This window comes from Meles meles, chromosome 3 (genome assembly GCF_922984935.1).
Source record: "Meles meles chromosome 3, mMelMel3.1 paternal haplotype, whole genome shotgun sequence".
In the NCBI taxonomy this organism is placed as follows: domain Eukaryota; kingdom Metazoa; phylum Chordata; class Mammalia; order Carnivora; family Mustelidae; genus Meles; species Meles meles.
In genome coordinates, this window is record NC_060068.1 from 69,888,528 (window position 1) to 69,900,096 (window position 11,569).

The window sequence follows — 11,569 nt, forward strand, 5'->3', positions numbered from 1 at the left end:
AATATCATTTATATTCTCTCGTGCATTAAATGGTACATTAAACTATTAAGTACTTACTGTACGTGCCAGACACTGTTCATGGCCTTTGCAATATAGCAACAAACAAAATTGGCAATGTCTTAGCTCTCACAGAGCTTCCATGTCTAGTACACTTATAAATCAACAAATTATATGCTTAAACATCTCAGACTGTGCTTCTAGTAAATATAGGACTTAGATGTAAAATAAAAATCAACATAGTTTTGAAACTGAGTACATTTCCTTAAGCTAAATTACTTTTAAGCTCTTTCCAATTCTAAGATTGCAATGATCCTACTAATAGAGAGCAGTGATGTGGTTCCCCAATGATTATAAACAATCCAAGATATTTTAGTATTTCCAGGCTGCTTGGCACTCTGTTAACTGTTTTACATATATTTGTCTATTCTCATAATAACCCTGCAAACTAAGTTCCATTATGAGCCGCCATTTTATGCATGAGGAAAGAAAAGCTAATGTCATCCAGGGAGTAAGTGGCAGGGCCTGAAGACAAAAAGGTGCTCCCAAGTACCATGGCATAAGAGCATCTCAGCAGGATTTAAAGAATGTCCGCCAAGCTTTCCCATCACTTTCCCATCACTATCTATGAATTTCATGGTTATCCAGATTTTAGTTAGGTTTCCAGTGCTCTGTGGCTCTTGGTTAGAACAAGCATCCCCTTGGCCCACACATGATCCTCAACTGCATTTATGCGAGGCCCTCTGATGTTTTACTAAGTTCATGTTCATGATATACACCAGTTCTCATCCCCACACGTACCACCACATCACTACCTGCCTCACCAGGTGGCTCAGTGGGTTAAAGCCTCTGCCTTCGGCTCGGGTCATGATCCCAGGGTTCTGGGATTGAGCCCCGCGTCGGGCTCTCTGCTCCGCGGGGAGCCTGCTTTCTCCTCTCTCTCTGCCTGCCTCTTTGCCTAGTTGTGATTTCTCTCTTCAAATAAATAAAATATTAAAAAAAAAAAGATGAATCCCCAAAAAGATGCTATAGTTATAAGTGATATTCATTTCCCCTAAGAGACCATCTGGACCTATTTTATCATGGCTTACATCTCTGTGTACCTCAGTCATCAAGAAAAACACAATCCTCCTGGATCATTCATCAGTAGTGAGACTCTCTTCCGTATGTCTCTAAATCTAACCCAGTCTTCCCACACACATATGTAACTCCACACTCTTTTAAGGTACCCCTGAAAGTCATGGTCTGTCAGTAAAATTTCCTATATTCTGAACACAAAATCCCAACATTCCATTTATCATCCTACTCTAACCTAAAGCCGGCTTTCCCATGAGAGCTTTGCCTCATCTGCATCTCTTTCAAGTGGTACTTCCCATGTACTATAAAAAACACAGAGCCTGAAAGTGAAGTGGGTATTCCCTTAGCTCTTGCTGCTTCCAGAAATTTTCTACTCCCTCTCCCTCAAAAACCCAAACTCTGTTCAACTCAAGCCATCAAACAAAGTTTTGTCCCTTCTTCCTATTTAATTGATTCATTTATATAAAGCCATGATTGGAATAGATTCAAGAGAGAAATGGAAAAGATTAACTGAAAATAGTGAATATAGAGAACTGTTTTTAGGAATTTTGCTGTAAGAGACAATAAAGAAATGAGAAAGTACCTAGAAAAGGCTATGAAATTAAAAGATTTCCTTTGTTGGGGCGCCTGGGTGGCTCAGTGGGTTAAAGCTTCTGCCTTCGGCTCAGGTCATGATCCCAGAGTCCTGGGATCGAGCCCCGCATCGGGTTCTCTGCTCAGCAGGGAGCCTGCTTCCTCCTCTCTCTGTCTCTGCCTGCCTCTCTGCCAACTTGTGATCTCTGTCTGTCAAATAAATAAATAAAAAATCTTAAAAAAAAAAAAAAGATTTCCTTTGTTGATTCTTTGTTTGATTTTGGTTTTCATTATGGTAAAAATAATAGCATGTTTGTATGCTGGCAATAATTTTCTACAGAAAAGGAAACAGGAGATGTAAGGAAAACTTTCTAGAGCCATATCCTTGAGTAGTTAAAGAGAAGAGATCTAGATTTAATGGACAGAACTGGCCTTAATATCTGGCTCACTGTGATGTGATCAATCTTAGTTATTTTAACACCCATAGAGATGATCCATTCAAAAATCTGGCCCACATGTCCTGTAGACAATTATCTTGTCATACCCTCTATCTCAGACAACAACCCTCATGGTTCCATCCTATACACTGTATTAAACTCATAACTATATGACCGCTAATGTCTCAACCTCAAGTATCCCCACTCTAAAATTTCTTTGAGCTCACTGAAGCCCTAACTTATAACTTTCATATAACTAACATATAACTTTCCTGTCTATAAAAGCCTTCAGGACTTCACTTCCCTGAGATTAGATTCCACCACTTCACTGGGTCCCATCATTATAATTAATCTTTGCCTACAAAGCTCCTCCTCACAAAGCTCCTCCTCCCACTGCTGTACTCTCTTGGCAAAACTTCAATAAATCTATTACACATGGATTTTGTAAAAAAAAAAAAAAAAAAAAAAAAAAGGAAAAGAAATTACAAATACAAAGCTACAGTAAATGGTTTTACATAAACACATGACCACAAATATCAAGTAGACCTCAGTAAGCTGGGCATTCTGATTTTTTCTAGTTAATTCATTTTCCCATTCTCTCAAACTATTTCACATCTTTTCCCTTAACTTCCAACACCTCTTCCAGTCACTCACTCTTAGATGATGATTCTACCTCTAATGTTAATGAGCTTTAATTTTAATGAACTTTAAGAATCTAACTTCCTTCAAATACTGCAATACATACTTGACTTGTCTCCTAACGAAATGAATAAAATGTCTTCATTTCTGACAAAATCGAACTTCTCTAAGTCCAACTTCTCTAAACTGTGCCTAAGTCACATTCCCATTTACCTCCTTCTTTCCTAACATCACATATCTATCTCTATTGGAACATTTTCATTAGCATACAATGGTATTTTCTCCCCCCACCCCTCACCCCCTCTATATGTGTGTAGGGGGGGAGTATGTAATTAAATATACACACACACACACACACACACACACATAGTTGTGTATGTTTAATTAAATATTTAAGTATTTATTAAATTCTAATTGATACCTCTTTTGTTGGGGTTACTTAGTACCCTCTCTAGTATTGCCAAGGCAATAATTAATGAATTATTGTCATCTTTCATCACCTCTTTATAGTACTCAGACAGGTGATCATATCTCCCTTCTTGAAATACTTTTTCATTTGAATTCATGACATTACTATACTACAGTCTCATCTCTTTCTGGCTTGTAGTCAGTCTTTAAATGTTGACATATGTCAGGCTTAACCTGCTCCTTTTCTCTATTTACAATCACTCCCTAATTTTTCTCACCCAGCTCTTAAGTTATACCACCAATCTCAATCTCTTTCCTGTAATTCATATTTTTTCATCAATTACCTACTCAATACTGCCACTGGATATCTTAGATTCTTAAATGTAATGTAACTAAAGCAGAACTCTTATTCTATTCCAATTTGTTCTTACCACTTTTCTCAGCTCTGTAAAGGCTGAGAGGCACCGTGATTTGTCTGGTTGCATAAAACAAAAACCTATGTATCATCCTCGAAAATTTGTTTTTCTGCTTTTCCTTTTCCAGTTCTCCTTTCAAAATATAATCTGAACTTCCTCACATCTTACCATCTCTGCTGCTACCACTCTCTTCCAAATCTTTTATCTCCCTTCCAAACTACTACAATAGCCTCATAACTTACCTCATAACTTCCACTCTTTCCCCCACACAGGAGCCAAAAGAAAATTTAAAGTCTCCATCATATCATATTTTATTATTAATCTTTCTAAACTCTTCTCATGGCTTTCCAACATACTCAGAATGCAATCAAAATTCCTAATACTTGCCTTCATCATCCAGCTCTTATCTACTTTTCCAGTCTCATTTCCTATTATGTTCCTTCGTGCACACCACAATTTATCCACAGTGTCCTCCTTACACCTCCTGAATACATCAAGGCTTATTCCTACCTCAATACCTTAATGCTTGCTGTTCTCTTTGTCTGGAATAAACCCTTGATCTTCCAATAGCTTGCTTCTTCATTTTATTCGTGTCTGTGTTCAAAGATCATGAACTTAGAAAGGCTTTCCCTGACCAACCTATCTTTGATAACTCCCCTTTCATTTTTAAATCTTTTACGCTAATCTATTTTTCTTAATTTACAACTATTAGAAATTAATTTGTTAACTTGGTTTATATTTTTGTCCCTGTCACTGGTAATAAGCTCCATCCAGGCAAGAACTCAGTGTTTAAAACATTTCTAGCACTTGAAAGGCATTCAATAGATTATATTAAATTAGTGAATAAATGAATGGCTTCAGTCACTAAAAAATGTTTTTTAATCTAGACATTTCAGATTCAAGGTTTTATTCCCCTTTGGAGTTAATTTTTACCTTAATAATATCTTCATTTGCTCATTTTATAAGGCAGATGTGAATGTGGTTAAAAATACTTTGTACATAACTCCAATGACTTAGAAACTTAAAAGTCATAAATAAACACTAAGGATCAAAGGACACAAGTATAGAAACTGAAGCATCTAAGTAGATGTTTTCACTTTATTAAAGTCCTTGCAAAATACAAAATTAACCTGGCTATTCAGTCTTACAGAATACTATTTAGAGTATCTGCTGAGGGTTAAATATAATTTCACTGAATTCAGCAAGAGAGAAGAAATGCGAACAGTCCTGATGTCACGTGGTCCACAGACTTTCAAGAATACCTACTGTAGGGGCACCTGGGTGGCTCAGTGGGTTAAAGCCTCTGCCCTCAGCTCAGGTCATGATCCCGGGGTTCTGGGATCGAGCCCCGCATTGGACTCTCTGCTCAGCAGGGGGCCTGCTTCCTCCTCTCTCTCCACCTGTCTCTCTACTTGTAATCTCTCTGTCAAATAAATAAATAAAATCTTAAAAAAAAAAAAAAAAGAATACCTACTGTATTGGGCTGGGTTTTCTGTGTTATACATGGAATAGAGAAGAGATGAAATAAAATTCTTTATGAGCAAAGTTCATAATTCAGTTGCTGCTACAAAACTCATGCACATGAATAATTCTTAGAAACATGTTCAAACCACATAAAAATGAGAACACATTTATAAAGAACTACCGAAGTATGTTAGGAGAGGGGAGATATAAAACCAACAAATTTCTTTAAAAGAGGAGGCAATTTAATCATAAAGATAAACTACTATATCTTTAAGTTGTCAAATGAATGCAGCAGTGAGGTAAGTGGATGCAGCAGAGATAGGTGTGATTTTTCCAGAAGATAGTATGGTGAAGTCATGTGGAAACAAATAATCTGATCATTTAAATAACTTAAGGAGAACTCAGAAAGTATGCTGGTTAGATGGGGAAAAGGAATCTTGCCAAGGCCCTGACACAGGAAAGAGTTTAGAATGAAGCCAATTTTTTTCAAAATCAGCAAGAAGAATCCAAAGTCAGATGTAGTAAATCAAATCTGAATATCTATGGAGGTTCTCCATGGTTACAATGATTCCCAGTGAAGAGAGGTAGCCTAGCCTGCATAATGGAAAACTAAGTAACTTAGACCCTACCACATTAATGTCAACTAGAAAAGCTGGACAAAATTATTTTTTTAATTTGAAATGAAAACTGTGCTTGTGGGTCTAGAAATCTAACTCAATAGTATAAAATTGCAAGGCCAGAATCTCAGAGAGGCAGAGGCCTGGAGACGAGCCCAGCATTCAGGGATGACTTACCCCTGACAATAACTGCTGTTCCTGAAAAGGATCACTGGAAGACTAAGAACACTTTTACTCCCTTGCACACTAAGATGTGTAAAGTATGCTATCCTAAACTCAACAATTTTAGTAATTGTATACACTTATGTTACCACCATTCAGATTAAGACACAATATTTACTCATAAATTTTCTGTCATTCCTTTTCTTCCCCATGTAACTGTTACTGGGTCTTTTTCTTGACCCTAATGGAATCTTTACACAGGTAATCCAGTTAAAATGAGATCATTAGAGGCCATAAAATGGCCTCTAATCTGAACAGTGCCCTCATAAAAAGAAAATGTGAACATAGAGACAGACACAGAGGAGGAAGATGGTAGGAAGGCACACAGCGACAAGATGGCCACCTTCCTGCAGTGAGGGATGCTCAAGCCATGGAAATGGAAGGATTGTTAATACCAGAAGCTAGATGCCTGAAAGGACTCTCCCCTAATCCTTCAAAGAAGCACGACCTAGATAACTCCTTGATTTTGGACTATGAACCACCAAAACTAAGAGAGAAATTTCTTTCCTAACATCGCATATAATATCGGTACTTTGTTATCGAAGCCATAGGAAACTAATACAATATATAACAATAACTTGAAGGCATTCAGATACTTTGTTATCAAAGCCATAGGAAACTAACACAATATATAACAATAACTTGAAGGCATTCAGAAGCATCCAAAGTGGAGAAAACTTAGGGATTCCTATCCTGAAAGGAAAAGAGACACATCAGGTAAGGTCCATGTTATTCTGGCTCTTCCCCTAAAAGCACTTTTCAGTTTGATGACCCAGTGTGAGGAGCAAACCTTAACCAGGAAACAGGATCCTTATAGCTAATTGGTGAAACACTAAGAGCTGGAATTTTGGACAGAAAGAGTCGTGATATGTGAAGGGAAAATCCGGAGTAGAGGGAACTACACAGGAGGAAGCTGCAAAATATGCACACAAATACTCATCAAGCAGCATTACCTCACTTTAAAGCAACACACACCCCAGAAGTAAACAATATCTAGTAATCGAAAGAGCTGAGCAACAAGATTTCAACAGCTGCCTGATACAAGGGAGATAAAGTTTGGAATTCAAGTTTTGTCAATTTAGGGGGGCTTGCTAAACAATTCAAATTTTCATTAAATTCTCAAAAAAGCCACCTCCTAACACTAGGCATCATACTAAATTAGATCTGTTCTTACAAAAATCAACCCTCTACAGGCCCAAATAATCCACAACTACTCTACCCGGCTCTCTTCTTCTCCCACAAAATTATATTTCTGTGCAGGGAAACAGCTTCAAGAACCTTTAAAATTTTTCAATCACAAAGTCTAGCATCCAGTCAAAATTTGAGATATGCTAAAAATATGATTAATTGATTGTAAATCATTGAAATATCAGAGAGAAAAACAGACCTACAAATGTTTCATAAACTTAAGCCAGAAAAAAAAAAGACTTTAATATACCCCTCATTTATTTATTTAAAGAAAATATGGGGAAATGGTTATAATGAAGGAAAACATGGAGCATTTCAATAAAGAATTGAGATCCCAATGGACATTCTACTTAAATGTCCATTTAAAATCCCAATGGACATTCTAGAAATAAAAATATTGAAGTTAATAACTCATTGATGATATAACAATAGGTTGGACACAGCAGAAGAAGAAAATGAGGAAAAGAAATAGAAAATACTATTCTAAATAAGATTTTCTAGTAGAAAATAAAAACTGAAACACACAGAGGAAAAAATAACAACAGGATAGGGTCAGATATACTAACATACATATAATTGGAGTCATCACAAGAGTAAAGAAAGAATATGGAGCACAAAAAATATTTTAAGAGACAATGATTTCAATGATTTGAAGAGCCAGTAATTTCCCAAAACTGATTAAAGGTTAATTTGGGAACCTTGATGAACCTCACAGAGGGTCACTAAGGACAAGAGTTCTCTACCAACGATGTTGATTCAGACATTTAAAACTCTACGTTGAGTGCTTACTCTGACCAGGCACCGGGGATACATCTCTGAATGGATAGTGTCTCTATTCTTCACAGAGCCCGCAGTGTAATAAGAAAGACAAATATTAAGACTCCCATATTCAGTTACTGATTAGTTGTGTAGAGTGAAGTAGAACGAAAAATCAAAGATAAATTCGAGAGGAGAGATTGAAGGACTAGTACAGCAGTTCACACGTGAGTTCTACAAATACAGAGAAAGGGATGGATTTGAAACGAAAATGACAATGACTTGAAAACGATTCAGATATACAGAAGTATACAATTAAACAATGGTTAAATAAAGGCTCATAATAAAGCTAAACAATTACTTCTTTCTCTCTTCTACACTAAAATATCTTACTTCGCAATAGTCATTTTTCTTAAAAATTTTGGGCAACTGACCCTCACATCCATTCTCACCTTACCTAAATCAAACAGTTTCAGCCTTGCAGAAATATACAATGCTCTATAGCTGGAAGATTTAACACATCTGAGTAAAAAATATTAAAAGAATCAGGGGTGCCTGGGTGGCTCAGTGGGTTAAAGCCTCTGCCTTTGGCTCAGGTCCTGATCCCAGGGTCCTGGGATGGAGCCCCGCATCAGGCTCTCTGCTCAGCAGGGAGCCTGCTTCCCCCTCTTTCTCTGCCTGTGTCTCTGCCTACTTGTGATCTCTGTCTGTCAAATAAATAAATAAATAATCTTTAAAAAAGAATCAAAATGAATATTTTGTTATATTTTATGAAGTACATTAAAAATATTACTAAGATAGTATAATTTTGTTGGATAATAGTTACAAAGATTTTTAACTACTTTATTACTGACAAGCCAACTACTTGTTACTAAGCTACTAAGCTACCTATTTAGACTCAAATTGTTTGACCTAGGAAAGAAAAAGAGGAAAAGGAGGGGGAGAATGAGTCACCTTTCATGCCAAGAATGAATTATATTCCTCTCCTCCCAACTAACAAAGGCACCAAGTTTGAGTTATTTTCTTCAATTACCATCTCCCAGAAAGATTTCAATCACCTTTTAAAATAAACTTTATTTTTCTATCTCTTCCAACAATAGGAAATCAGCAGTGAAATTTCAGAAAATAAAGAATTGTTTAATCAAGAAAACAAAATCACCCATAATTCCACACCCAAAGATGATTACTGTTAGCTTTCTGTGTATTTTCTGCTGTCCTTTAACAAATGTATTAATCATACTAATTCATTAAACGATGCGTGGCTTGCTTTTTTTTCTTTATAACATGAGTTTCTGTATAACATGAGTTATACATTTTAAAAATCATCTTCTGATGGTGTAAATCTCACTTTAATGAATTATATTGCACCGTGTAGACATTCCATAGTTTACCTTTTTTTTTCTAGTTGTGTTCCCAGTTTTTAACTTTGCATTATTTGGAACTGGAATAAAGTAAAATTATTTACTTGGGATCCACAAATTTAATAGTTTGTATTTTCCTTACTACTACCCTTAAAGATAAATTATAAGATAAAGTTGTTTCTGCCTCAAACTCTATGTTTAAACAATCTGTTTTTTTCTAATTTGGTTTTCAATTTAGAAGCCTTATTTCCTCTTTTTTTAAACACAAAAGTTAGCATCTAGACACACTGTTCTGCAGTATTTTTTTCACATAGCAATATATACCCATTGAAATATTTCCATTTCAGTATAGAGAAAGTTTCTCCTCCCTTTTTTCCCCTCACAAATGCATATGATTACATTTTTTACTGGTCTTTTGATATAGCATTTATCAATGCTGTAATAAATAGCCTTGTAAACTTTCATGTTAATGTATACAAATATGTCTGTAGGACAGATTTCTAGAAGTGTAATTGCTCAGTAAGAGTATAATTACGTTCATAACATGTATTCACTTCTTGAATTTGTGTTAAAACACACACACACACACACACACAAACGCAAGCACACACACCTGCTTCTATATGCCAAAAAAAGTGATACAATTAATTCACTTCCGTGAAGAAGGGGCATGGGCTAGGTAGATAGGGAAATAGCACTGAGTTAAAATTTTGCATATTTCATATTTTTATAATTTGTATTGTGCTTATGTGTGGCACCTATTCAGAGTAAATTTTAAATGCCTACCTGTTAGTATCACCCAATAGCCCCAACTCTTTGTTCTGGTGGGATAGGTATCTAAACACTATTACAAAACCTGTACTGGTACACATACGCAGTCCCCCTGCTCCGATTCCATCAGGTTTGTGATATTTTGATATATAAAAGGCATCGCCATCACAAACTGTTGAAATGTCTAGACTGAACTTAGAGAAAGGGCTGAACACTAATTCCAAAGCTTAGCCCACAAAGAGCCAACTGGATATTAACACCTCTCTAACTGTACAGTATAATTCTAAAAAGAAATCACCACTGAGAACACTTTTTCTAATAGTGCCTATCAGTGTTCAACAACTTAATATGAAACTGATTTCTCACCCCCCAACCTCCAAGGATGGGATAAAAGAAATTTTAAAATAGCTCTTCATTTTACAGTTTAGGACACTCTAGGTGAATGTAAAGTGTTTCCACAGTGAAGACAGTGATCTTTCTAGAAGAATGTCCTCTTCTTCTAGAAAGAAAAGAAAATGAACCCTCTCTATTAATTTTAGATTTTCTGGCTTAAATTTAAAACAACAAGGGTGAGTAGGGCGATTCTGTATGCCCTAGGTTGAAGCTTCTTTCTCCATCTTTATCCTTCCCTCAGCTCAGATACAGAATTAGAGGACACATATGAGAAAACTAGCATTTAACTGTGAGTATAACAAACTAATGACTTCTAAATCTGTTTCTTTTTTCTTTCCTTTCTTTTTTCTTTTCTGAGAAGAATGCTGCACATTGACTTAAGAAAAATATCTTTAAAAAAATCTTTTTTAATTTTGATATAAAATGTGTAAAAAAAAGTGCTACTGGAATTAAAAAATACATCTTGCCCAAATATGTATCTTTAAATAGATAAATGACATCTGCCAAAGACAAGGGTCCCTGACTGATGGCTCAGAAGGCTTGCAGAATTCTGAGAAAAAAAAGATTCCAGTTCATTTTTCCAAAGCACTCTTACCAAATCAGCACTCATAGAGAGAGTTAAAAGAGAAAACCAATGTTGTGTCCACTTTTAGAACATGGACACTCTACATTGACAAAATGAGGTTCATGCTACATTAGGAAAAGTAGGTAGGAATTTGGCAACTCAATAAATTTGCCGATTTCACATAGCTCACTAGAGTTTTGTGTCATGAATAGTTCTTCTCCTTACTGCATATTGGGGTAATTACCACCTATGCTAAAGAACAGGTCAGATGTAGCTCAACCTGAATGGGTTTCCCATATACCCTTAGTAGCACACTGGTAAATGTTTAACTACATCTCTGGGAAAGAAAAATGAGTGCGTAACTAGGCACACAAGTTTTAAATGAATTTCACCAATGTTAAGGTTATGTAGTACACAATTTACAATAATAAGATGGAAGTGATACAATTAAGACACATATCAGAATGTCACTCACTTGTCATTGACATATGTGAGCAATTTCTTTGCTAAATCAAATAATAGTGATCAGACAATGGAAAAAGAGTTCTTCAATTTTTGTCCTACTCATAATGTAATGAATACATACAAAACACTTAAATTTAATCCGCATTGTTAACATTTTCTCCATCACTTTTTTAAGCTTGTACAATGAAACAAAACAATAATGCAATCCCCAATTATTAGC